This window comes from Lissotriton vulgaris, chromosome 3_1 (genome assembly GCF_964263255.1).
Source record: "Lissotriton vulgaris chromosome 3_1, aLisVul1.2, whole genome shotgun sequence".
NCBI classification, from domain to species: Eukaryota; Metazoa; Chordata; class Amphibia; order Caudata; family Salamandridae; genus Lissotriton; species Lissotriton vulgaris.
In genome coordinates this window covers 1,235,305,602-1,235,318,350 of record NC_141689.1, presented here as the reverse complement: position 1 = coordinate 1,235,318,350, position 12,749 = coordinate 1,235,305,602, and the positions used below count along the sequence as shown (strand labels likewise).

Here is a 12,749-nt window from a genome sequence, read left to right as displayed (position 1 = left end):
CTTTCACAGTGACCTCAAGGCGCTGGACTGTAGCACGGGAAGCAGCATTCAGACACCAGCCTCTTGAGAGAATCGCTCGTATCTGTCCTCGGAGAGTGTTCTCAAGGCGCTGGAGCGAGGGAGCTGCTAGTGGACAGAAACTCTTTAAAGGATCGACATAGCTTGTCCTTGCGCAGGGTCCTCAAGGCGCTGCAGGACAGCACACAACACTCAGACACGAGCCTGCTGAGAGGATCGACACTGACCAGTGTCTGCAGGGCTGCAGTGAGAACACAAAGCGGCCCTGGCAATTTCGTCAGATGTTTCCCCACCCCTGCTGAGAGGATCGACACTGCTTGTTCTTTTGCAGTGACCTCAAGGCTCTGGAGCAAGGAGTCTGCATTGAGGCACAAACCTCCGGGCGGATCGCAGGTGTGTCTTCGCACAGTTTCTGCAAGAAAATGGATCAAGGGAGGCAGCGCTCGGGTATAATCGTTTTGTTTGGATTTCTACTGCTCGTCCTTGCACGGTGACCTCAAGGCCCGGGGGTATGGGAGACAGCATTCCGCTCACGCCTCTTCAGGTGGTCGCTACTGCTGGACCGTGCACAGTGACCTCAAGGCGCTTCAGCGTGGGAGCTAATAGACGGACACAAGCCTCTTGGGAGCATCGGTACCACTTGCCCTGTACAGAGTCCTCAAGGCACAGGAGCAACAAAAACAGCAAGCATACACGGTTCCTGAGACATCGATGATGTACACATTTCTCTTTTAGCCCCGTCCTTTTCAGACTGGGCTCCTGGACTTGCTGCTGACTTAAAAGGTTTCTTATCTTCTTTATGGGGCCCTCTGGACCCATATAGAAGATCAGAAAGCTTTTTCCACAAACGTAAGGCAAGGAACCGAGTCTGAAAAGGACAAGGCCAATAGAGAAAGAAGAACGTAACTAGGACCTCTTCTCCAATGGCTGGCCAACGTTTAGGAGGCCAGCCGGCCAATGGAGGTCTAGACCTCTGCCAATGCGCGTGCGCATTGCAGATGTCGAGATCTATAGTACTTGAAACAAACTCTTTGAACAAGCGGATTACATGCAGTTCATGTGATCTATTGAAGCGTGACACTTCGCAAGCGCGCGCTTGGCCGAACGTATGCTCTTTCCCTCCCACTCGCTCCCCTGCCCCTCCATCCCCATCCGACACACAGCCTCGCACACCACCAGACTCTTGAAGCGCGACGCTTCGCCAGCGCGCAGCTTGGCCTCACTCACACCCCATATGCTCACTCCCCTGCTCCCCGCTCCCATCCGATTTGTTTTTCTCCTTTCCGCTTCTCGTTTGTCGACGATTCACTACACCCCCGCCCTTTCTCATTTGTCTCTCTTTCCTTTATTTTGCAAACTTGTGTGACCCCTCTTGCACTCTCGGGCCCTGCAGTTCACTCCCCTCCCCAGCCTGTCTTTCCCATAACTTCTCACCAGCAATGCTTCTCAAACCTTATCCTCTCGGGTCTCTCTCCTCCGTTTCTCACGCTTCATTCGCCACTATCCCATGGATCTGACGCCCCCACACTTTTCCCCTTCATCCCCCTCCTGCTCACACACAGCTATGCAGTTTCAACTTTGCGCCCGTGAGACCTCATCCCCGGATGTCCCCAGAACACCCTGCTACCATAGCCCCTTCTTTTTGTTTATCCTCTTCTTTAGGGGTTCACACTTCTCTCACCTGCTTTTCAACCTTCCTCCTACTCCACCCCTCTCATTTTCTGCCTATCTCCACTCTTTCTGCCCGCTGTCTCGTTCTCTCTGTCTCCACTCACAGACGGATCTCTGCAGTTCGCCCCCCCTCTTCCTTCGTGTTCCCTAACACTCTCCAGATGCGCTCTGCTGCTCGCCACCTTATCTGGCAGTTGTTCTTGGCAGCGGCGGCTACACTGTACTTAGCTTCCCTAGATGCTTTTCGTTCACCCCCTTATCTGTGGATTTCCTTACGTGCATCTCTAGTTTACTCTCTGATTGCACACAAATTACGAGATGTGAAGTTGGGTCTATTCAATATACTTTACTCTACTGAAATTGCCAAAAAATTAATTTCACCATATACTTTTAAAAAACGCAATGAGTTTACTTACAGGCTGACACGCAATATTTAAACAAATGGAAGTTAAGACAAGTAGTCATAGAAAAAGGGGTTTTGCCTCGGAAACCAGATCAGTAGTAATATTCTCGTTTGTCGACGATACAGTACACCCCTTCTCACTTGTCTCTCGCTTTCCTTTATTTCTCCCACTTGTGTGACCCCCTCTTGCACTCTCGGGCCCTGCAGTTCACTTACCTCCCCCGCCTGTGTTTCCCATACCTTCTCACCAGCAATGCTTCTCAAATCTTATCCTCTCGGGTCTCTCTCCTCCGTTTCTCACGCTCCCTTCGCCACTATCCCATGGATCTGACGCCCCCACACTTCTCCCCTTCAACCCCCTCCTGCTCACACACAGCTATGCAGTTTCAACTTTGCGCCAGCGAGACCCCTCATCCCCGGATGTCCCCAGAACACCCTGCTACCATAGCCCCTTCTTTTTGTTTATTGTCAGAAGTTGGACTGATATATGATGTCTCCAATTCTGGGGGCACCTTGTATCAGTCCAAACAATCCCTTATGGTGATGGTTGTAAGTCAACCTTATAGACAAGCTATCCTAAGGGTAGCATGGACTAAGCAGCCTTAAAGGCTTAACTCAAGAGAGCATGTGAAGCCAGCTGTTTTACCAATTACAACACTAATATCAGAAGAAAGGACACCACACAAGTTATATATTGTAAAAATATATGTATTTATTACTAGAATAATCCTCTATACTCTTTATGAGTCTAGAAGCACAAGCGTTTAAACAAAAGCGCGGTAAAACATATGAAAGTTGCACAATTATGGATGAGACCCAGGGGCCACTCAAACCATATACTAAAATAGTGGTATATCACTAATCGAACAGTGGTCAGGCCTAGGGCCTGGGGAATCGCTGGGACCAATCAGGACTAGCAATGCTGAGCTCGGGAAAAGCCCGCGGGATTCGGGTGCAGCGCTGAAAGCACACACATGCACCAATGCAAAGTCAATAGTGCGTAAAAGTTATCGAGTTACTGTTACCTATACAGGAGCACCGGCGTTCAAGAGTTACCTCACCCAGAGGAAGCGGGTGCACAGGTGCAAAGTCATGTCGGCTTTCGTCGTGTAGATCTATGGAGCCTGTAGATGAAGATGCTGCAGGCGGCCAGAAGAGAAGTGTCCGGTGCGATCCAAGGGTAGATCGAAGCTGAAGGGAACCTGAAAGCAGAGGGGACAGAGTCTGGGCACTCAGCAGTGACCAGGGTGGAACCAGGAAGGAACCAGGCAATGTCGGGCGCAATCAGGTGCTTGTCGAGAAGCTTGTCTCCGCTGCCACATGGACTCTGGGGCACCGAGGATGTCCAGGAGTGGACCACGAGCTGTCCTACGAAGGCTCTCGCTGTCGGCGGTGTCGGCTTCCGGATTGGAGCAAACAAACCTTGGCAAGCGCAACCCACGCAGGATTCGAAGATCGCTTCTTACTCGGACCAGGAAGGTCAGAGCGGGTGCTCCTTTTCAGGGGAGCGAGGGCCAGTCCAGAGCAACCGGACTGGCAGAGCAAATTCAGAGGTTCGTCGGTACTGGGGCCGCTAGCCAACGGGCAAGCGACCGGACCAACGCGTTGAGCAGCAAAATGCAGAAGGGCCCCACGCAGCACTCGGAGAGTGTGGAGGGGGTAGCTTTGGTGCAAATGCTGCTCAGGGCTGGGGCTTCTCAAACCCCAATGCACAGCGTCGAGGGAGCCTTGGGAGCTGCACGGTCAGCACTTCATGGTTTTTCCAAGATGGCCGGCCCCACGCTTCAGGTCGCCTCCACAGGTCTCAGATTCGCTGGGACTGTGGATCGGGCTGTTGGAAGGAAGGATAGCTGGGTCTTGTCGATCTCTGTCGCTCGAGTTCTGGCGGTAACTGCAACAAAGCAAACGGTGAGGTGCTGGATGGTGCCTGTTTGCACAGGGTGGTCACTCGTTGACCACAAGGGAGATTCTTCAGTCTTCTACGTAGAGTAGGATGTCGAATGGTCCAGAGTTTCGTTTCATAAGTTTCAGTCAGGATAATCTGATGTGCGCTGGCACTGCTCCCACATTTATTCCAAACTAGTGGTCTGGATTACCTGCTAGGTCCCTCCTATGGGTGGGACCCAGGAAGGGGGTGGTTACACCCCTTTCCCTTTGTCCAGGGTCGCGCTGGGTCTGGGGCTGGAATGCCCCAGAACCGGTTTGACTGGATTATGCAAGGGGAAGCTGTTGGACCGGGCCTCGTGGCGTGGTCCTCGCTGATCTCCGCCACCCCAGAACTACGGGTGTAACTGATTCCCGTCCCCCCAGAACTGTACAGGACACTCTTACTTCGGACCTGAGACGATCCCCAGACCGCGTGCCTGCACCCGTGCTCGTGACCATCAGACTCCATGTTTGGCCACCCCGGCCGGCCGCCTTCTTTCCTTTCGGCAGCCCCTGGCCTCTCCTGGCTACAGCTAAGCCTGCGCGTCCGGCGCGCCCAGATCCGCCCGCGGGGTGAACGACTCACCAAGTACCCGAAACCAAGACTTCCATCACACCTCCGGCCCCCTTCCGAGGAACTGGTTTCCCTCACACCTCTGAACTATCCCTGGGGGCTGGTTTCGATGGCACCTTGGGCCTCCTAGTGAGCTGGCTCCAGGCCCTGATGGGCATCTGGGATTCCCTGGACGCATGGTCCAAAGCATCAAAGAACCAACCGCCCAGACGATCAGGCGCCTGGCCCTCAGGCCTCCGGCCTCCTGCCTATGAGGGTCCGGACATCAAAGAGCTCGACGACTATAAGACAGCCTGCCTTCCGCCTAATCGGCAGTTGTATCTTGGACAAGAAAGCCCTGCTGATCTGATCGCGGCTGACCTTGAGGAGAACAGACTCTGACCCACTGAGCCCTACTGACGTCGTCGCGGCTCATTCTCGAATCTACAGAACGGAAACATCGGAGCCCTGCTGACGCTGTCGCTGCCCACTCTTGAAGCACCAGACCTGAACCACCGGAGCCCTGCTGACGCTGTCGCGGCCCCCTCTTGAAGCACAAGAACTGAACCATCGGAGCCCTGCTGACGCTGTCGCGGCCCCCTCTTGAAGCACAAGACCTGAACCATCGGAGCCCTGCTGACGCTGTCGCGGCCCCCTCTTGAAGCACAAGACCTGAACCATCGGAGCCCTGCTGACGCTGTCGCGGCTCCACCTGCTTACGAGTACGACGGAGTACTCCTGACCAAGCCCTGCTGACCTCGTCGCGGCTTGACGAACACTCTGGTCCGGCTGGACCATCGACGCTACCCTCACGATCATCTTGAACCAGAAGTGAGTAGGACAGCAAGTCCCATCGCCAGCCCCCGTAACCCCCCAGTTCGATGATTGAGAACTGTGCGCTGGGTGCGTGGTGTGCCAGCTGACCTCCTAAGACTGTCCCGCTTCCCCGATCCCTCGTTACGAGACTTTCGCGATCCCTCGATCGCTGTGTATTGCTCCCTACTTTTTATCTTGATAAAGTCTTTTCTGATATAGAATCACGGTTTGGTGTCCGTTCATAAGTGTGGTGTGCCGACAGTGTGTACGATCAGTCCTCCCCGGCGGGGACTCCCCCTCGATAAGACTCGGCAGTAATTGTGGGAGACGAGGTTCCAGGCGGTTAGGAGAGTCCTCTCGACCCCTGGGGTCACCGCCTTCCAACATTGGTGGCAGCGACGGGATACAAACCTACGTCTAAAAGATCGTACCACTGACACACTACCTGAACCCACACGCAGCAAACGCACAAGAAAAGAAGAGCAACAATGACGACTACGGAATCTGGTGTAAAGACAACCTTCGACAAGGACCTCCTGGAAGACTACACCCATAGAGAGCTTAAACAGTTCTGCAAAGAACTGAGTATTCCCAGTACCGGACTAAGCACCAAGGATGATTTCCAGAAAGCGATAACCGCTTGGGTAGAGTCCGGAGCACCTCTTCCCCGATCGAAGACGAGGGAGGAAGACCACAGACCGAACCCGGTACACTGACCGGTGAGAGACTCCAGCAACCGTCCCGGAGCCCAGCAACCGGGAGGGAGCGGTCATCGGAGGAGGTGGCCGATCGAGTACGTGACCGAAGCCATGAGCTCGAACTGGCGCGCCTCAAATTGGAGGGCGAACTCAAACTCGCAGAAAAGAAGTTGGCGGTGGAGCAGTTGCGGCTCCAAGGAGAACTAGAGGAGAAGAAGCTCCAGAGGGAGCATGAAGGACGGAAGCTTCAGCTCGAGCACGAGCGCAGCCTCAAAGAGCTCGAATTAAAAGCCAGAAAAGACGCAACCGATCACCGGGCCTTGGGGAGCAGGTGGTCCCCAAAGAAACGAAGGTGCATATCCCCAAGGACGTTGTAAAGGAATTTTACAAAGGGGACGACATCCAGCAATGGTTCAAAGCCTACGAGGTGGCCATGTCTGCTCACCGGGTCCCCGAGAAGGACTGGGAGGCCGGCCTGTGGAGCCGCTTCCTCAGCGAGGGGAGAGACACCCTGCTGGACCTACCGACGGCACACATGAACGCCTACCCCCACATGAAAGACGCCCTCCTATTCCGCTACAGCCTCACGCCAGAAATGTACCGCCAGCGGTTTAGGGAGTGCAAAAAGATTCCTGGCACCACCTGGGTAGACTATGTGAACTACTACACCCGGGCCCTAGACGGGTGGATCAAGGGCAGCAATGTGACCACCTTCGAAGGCCTAGTCGACTTAGTGGCTTACGAGCACCTGTCCGCCAATTGCTTTGTGGAACTACGACAGCATCTCCTAGACAGCAAGCTCGCCAACCCACGGAAACTGGCTGTGGAAGCCGATCGATTGGTGGCCACCCGAGTCCAGAAGGGGCCCGGGGGAGACCCTCAGCGGAACGACCAAGGATCTTCCCGCCAGCGGGGTGGGGGAGGTCTGGGCAAGCAACAAGGTTCCCAGTCAGGGCCCCAGCGCAGTCCTCCCAGAAACCAGACCCCACGCTCTCCTCCCGCGACGAGAGCCACCCCGAGTGCAGGACCCCCGGGGCTCCGCCCCAACTCCACGTGCTTCAAGTGTCAGCAACCCGGGCATTATGCCGGTGACCCCCGATGTCCCCTGACCCCGAAATCCACGTCCACTGGGCCCTCCACTAGACAGATATCCTCAGTAGCCTTAGAAGAGGAAGAAATAGAAGAACAGGGGGAGTGGGAACCCGCAGCCATGGTCCTAGCCTCCCTGGGGAATAGTGAGATGATCCCCGGAGATTATCTGCCTGACAACACCGAAAAGTACCGCCAAACAGTGAAGGTTAACGGGCGCAGCATAGGAGCCCTTCGGGACACAGGAGCCAGCATCACGTCTGTTAGGTACACGCTAGTTCCTGAGTCCATGATCATCCCCCACACCTCCTGTCGGGTGATAAGCAGCCGATAATTCTGCCCGCACCTGCAGGATAGCCCAGGTCCCGTTTGAGTGGGAGGGGGTCTCGGGCGATCTGCGGGTCGCAGTCCGCACGGACATGACTGTAGACTGCCTCCTGGGGAATGACTTGGAGAGTTCCCACTGGAAAGAGGTAGAGAGAAGGACCCATTTAGCAATGTTACGACTGCCCCAATGGGCCTGTGTGAGCACCCGGGCCATGACCGCCAGAATGTCCAACCCCGGGAACGAAGAGCCTGAGTTCCCCAGTTCAGCCCCTGATGTCCCAGAGGGCGGCGAGCACCCCACGGTCCTCGTCCAGCCCTCCCTCGAAGAGAACGCATCCGACGAAGGTCCCCTCGGACCCGCTGTCGAACCGGTCCCAACCCTAGCAGATCTCCCCGAGTTGGCCCAGTGGCGCCAAGAGGGAGGACCGTCCCGAGAGGAGTTCTGCCAAGAGCAGACCTCCTGCCCTGCCCTAGAGGGGCTCCGCCGACAGGCCACAGTCCAGGCCGCTGGAGACCAGTCCGGCTCCCATTACCTTTACTGGGAAAACGGCCTACTGTACAGTGAATAGAAGACCGCGGAACTAGGGTCAGCCCGTGTGCTGGTGGTACCCCTACGTTTCCGCGGACTCCTCCTCAACCTGGCCCACAATGTGCCCCTGGCAGGACATCTGGGCCAAGATAAGACCTTCCAACGACTAGTGACCAATTTCTACTGGCCCCACATGCGGGCTGATGTGGAACACCACTGCAAGTCCTGCCCCACGTGTCAGGCTAGCGGCAAAAGCGGAGGCAAGCGCAAGGCACCCCTCCAGCCCTTTCCAGTTGTCAGTACCCCCTTTGAGAGGGTGGGGATCGACATAGTCGGACCTCTGGACCCCCGGACCTCCTTAGGCCACCGGTTCATTCTGGTTCTGGTTGATCACGCCACCCGATACCCCAAAGCCATCCCCCTCCGGACCGTGACGGCCCCGGGTGGGATTCCCCCGAGAAGTGGTAAGCGACCGAGGCACGAACTTTATATCCCGGTACATGAAGTCCCTCTGGCAACAGTGTGGGGTGTCATACCGGTTCACCACCCTCTACCATCCCCAGGGCAACGGCCTGGTTGAGCGGTTCAACCGCACCCTGAAAGGGATGATCATGGGTCTCGAGGAGCCCTTGCGATGCAAGTGGAACGTCCTCCTACCCTGCCTCCTGTTCGCTTACCGAGAGGTACCCCAGAAATCCTTGGGGTTTAGCCCTTTCGAGCTGCTCTATGGGCACCCCGTCCGGGGTCCCCTCAGCCTGGTCAAGGAAGGCTGGGAGGCAGCCCCCCGAGCACACCCCCGACGTATTCTCCTACGTCCTGGCCCTCCAGAACCAGACGCGAAGTTTCGCGAACTGGCCGAGGCCAACCTGGAAGCCAGCCAAGAGGAGATGAAACGCTGGTACGACCAGAATGCCACTCTGGTCGGGTTTCAACCAGGCCAACAGGTTTGGGTCATGTCCCCAGTGGAACCTTGTGCCTTGCAGGACAAGTGGACTGTACCCTTTAAGGTGATAGAGCGCAAGAGCCAGGTCACCTACCTCGTTGATACGAAATCAGCCAGGAACGCCCTGAAAGTGTTACACGTAAACCGGCTCAAACCCCATTTTGTGCGGTCTGAGTTGGGGTTACTCCTTGCCACCGACGACGGAGAGGAAGAGGAGACGGACCCTCTACCCGATCTCCTGTGTGCAAAGGACCAAGATGGCTCCGTAGAGGGAGTGAGTCTCTCCTCCGCCCTCACCCCCTTGCAGCGTGAAGAATGTCGCCACTTGCTGGGACAATTCTCAGACCTCTTCTCCCTCACTCCTGGCGTCACCAGCTGGTGCGTCCACGACGTGGACACCGGGGACAGCCCTCCGGTACGGCACTGAGCCTACCGAGTCCCGGACCGAGTCCGAGCCTGCATCAAGGCTGAGGTCGACAAAATGTTGGACCTAGGAGTGGTGGAAGCCTCCGACAGCCCATGGGCTAGTCCCGTGGTCCTGGTTCCGAAGGCAGCCGCCCCCGGCACCGTTCCTGAGCTGAGGTTCTACGTAGACTACCGCGGACTCAATGCAGTCACCCGAACCGATGCACACCCCATCCCCTGAGCCAACGAACTGATTGACCGCCTAGGGTCGGCTCAGTACCTTAGTACCTTCGATCTCACCAGTGGCTACTGGCAGATCGGCCTCACGGAGAGGGACCAAGAAAGGTCTGCTTTCTCCACTCCGGATGGCCATTTCCACTTCCGAGTCATGCCCTTCGGCATGAAAAACGCCCCCGCCACCTTCCAGCGACTGGTCAATCAGGTCCTGGCCGGGTTGGAAAGTTTCAGTACAGCCTACCTAGACGACATTGCGGTGTTCAGTGCTCACTGGCCCGAGCACCTGCACCACCTCTGGGAGGTGTTTGACGCCCTGCGTCGAGCCGGGCTCACCATTAAAGCTACTAAATGCCAAATCGGACAAAGCTCAGTGGTATACCTAGGACACCAGGTCGGCAGCGGCCTCGTGGCCCCCCTTCAACCCAAAATAGACGCGATCAATGCCTGGGAGACCCCCACGACCCAGACCGAGGTGCGGGCTTTCCTAGGGCTCACAGGGTACTACCGTAGATTCATCAAGGGGTACAGGAGTATTGTAGGCCCCCTCACAGAGTTGACAGCCAAGGCCAACCCCAAGAAGGTTATCTGGACCACCGCCTGTCAGAAGGCCTTCGAAGAATTGAAACAGGCCATGTGCACCGCTCCAGTACTGCAGGCCCCTGACTACTCCCGAGAGTTCGTGGTCCAGACCGACGCCTCCGAGCATGGCATCGGAGCCGTGCTCTCCCAAGTGGACAAAAAGGGGATTGATCATCCGGTAGCCTTTATCAGCCGGAGGCTACTACCCCGGGAGCAGAGATGGAGCACCATCGAGCGAGAGGCCTTCGCAGTAGTCTGGGCCTTGAAGAAACTGAGGCCCTACCTGTTCGGGACCCACTTCCGGGTCCAGAAAGACCACCGTCCTCTCCGGTGGCTCATGCAGATGAGAGGAGAGAACCCTTAACTGCTACGCTGGTCCATTTCCCTCCAAGGGATGGATTTTACTGTGGAACACAGGCCTGGTGCTGACCAAGGCGGTGACCCCAGGGGGTCGAGAGGACTCTCCTAACCGCCTGGAACCTCCTCTCCCACAATTACTGCTGAGTCTTATCGAGGGGGAGTCCCCGCCGGGGAGGACTGATCGTACACACTGTCGGCACACCACACTTATGAACGGACACCACACCGTGATTCTATATCAGAAAAGACTTTATCAAGATAAAAAGTAGGGAGCAATACACAGCGATCGAGGGATCGCGAAAGTCTCGTAACGAGGGATCAGGGAAGCGGGACAGTCTTAGGAGGCCAGCTGGCACACCACGCACCCAGCGCACAGTTCTCAATCCTCGAACTGGGGGGTTACGGGGGCTGGCGATGGGACTTGCTGTCCTACTCACTTCTGGTGCAAGATGATCGTGAGGGTAGCGTCGATGGTCCAGCCGGACCAGAGTGTTCGTCAAGCCGTGACGAGGTCAGCAGGGCTTGGTCAGGAGTACTCCGTCGTACTCGTAAGCAGGTGGAGCCGCGACAGCGTCAGCAGGGCTCCGATGGTTCAGGTCTTGTGCTTCAAGAGGGGGCCGCGACAGCGTCAGCAGGGCTCCGATGGTTCAGGTCTTGTGCTTCAAGAGGGGGCCGATACAGCGTCAGCAGGGCTCCGATGGTTCAGGTCTTGTGCTTCAAGAGGGGGCCGCGACAGCGTCAGCAGGGCTCCGATGGTTCAGGTCTTGTGCTTCAAGAGGGGGCCGCGACAGCGTCAGCAGGGCTCCGATGGTTCAGGTCTTGTGCTTCAAGAGGGGGCCGCGACAGCGTCAGCAGGGCTCTGGTGGTTCAGGTCTGGTGCTTCAAGAGGGGGCCGCGACAGCGTCAGCAGGGCTCCGATGTTTCCGTTCTGTAGATTCGAGAATGAGCCGCGACGACGTCAGCAGGGCTCAGTGGGTCAGAGTCTGTTCTCCTCAAGGTCAGCCGCGATCAGATCAGCAGGGCTTTCTTGTCCAAGATACAACTGCCGATTAGGCGGAAGGCAGGCTGTCTTATAGTCGTCGAGCTCTTTGATGTCCGGACCCTCATAGGCAGGAGGCCGGAGGTCCGGGGGCCAGGCGCCTGATCGTCTGGGCGGTTGGTTCTTTGATGCTTTGGACCATGCGTCCAGGGAATCCCAGACGCCCATCAGGGCCTGGAGCCAGCTCACTAGGAGGCCCAAGGTGCCATCGAAACCAGCCCCCAGGGATAGTTCAGAGGTGTGAGGGAAACCAGTTCCTCGGAAGGGGGCCGGAGGTGTGATGGAAGTCTTGGTTTCGGGTACTTGGTGAGTCGTTCACCCCGCGGGCGGATCTGGGCGCGCCGGACGCGCAGGCTTAGCTGTAGCCAGGAGAGGCCAGGGGCTGCCGAAAGGAAAGAAGGCGGCCGGCCGGCGTGGCCAAACATGGAGTCTGATGGTCACGTGCACGGGTGCAGGCACGCGGTCTGGGGATCGTCTCAGGTCTGAAGTAAGAGTGTCCTGTACAGTTCTGGGGGGACGGGAATCGGTTCCACCCGTAGTTCTGGGGTGGCGGAGATCAGCGAGGACCACGCCATGAGGCCCGGTCCAACAGAAGCCATGTGCTCCCCAGGCAGTGTCTAGTTTCTTTCAGCCCTCCCTGCCCCAATACACTATCTCCTGTCTGAGGAGGTGTAGCACCTCCCTGCGACAGGAAACCCTTTGTCCTGGCCTCCTCTGCCAAGTTTCGGTCAGCAGCAGGAGGTCAGACTCGTGTCGGTGGCAGAAGCATCCATTTTGTGATGCTGAGGCTCTGGTTAGGATTAACCGCGTTTTAGTAAAGTAACATGTCTTCTCCCTCTAGAAGGGTGGAATGCTACCCCCGTCGCCAGGACTGGCGAGGGGGTAGTAGTCCAAATCGTATGACACCTTACATGACATGTTTTGATAAAGTCAAACCAAAGTTAGCACATAACCGCGATGGATTATAATGCACTTAATAGTATATGGTATGGCATTATCCCGGAACAGCTAAGGGAGTTGGTCCCGACAGCTGCAGACAGGCTCAGCTCATGCTAGAGCACCATCTCACATAAAACCAAGCACTCTGCCTCCAGGATTGATAAGGGATGCCATAGGAGTGACTTATAGGTATATATGTGTCCAGATATAGGTATAC

General features: G+C 56.5%; 1 protein-coding gene across 1 annotated transcript in view; it reads right to left on the bottom strand.

Annotated features, from left to right (window-relative positions):
- Positions 1-12,749, bottom strand: part of GSR (glutathione-disulfide reductase) — a 183,159-nt gene that overhangs the window by 58,387 nt on the left and 112,023 nt on the right. The gene's annotated exons all lie outside the window — the stretch shown is intronic.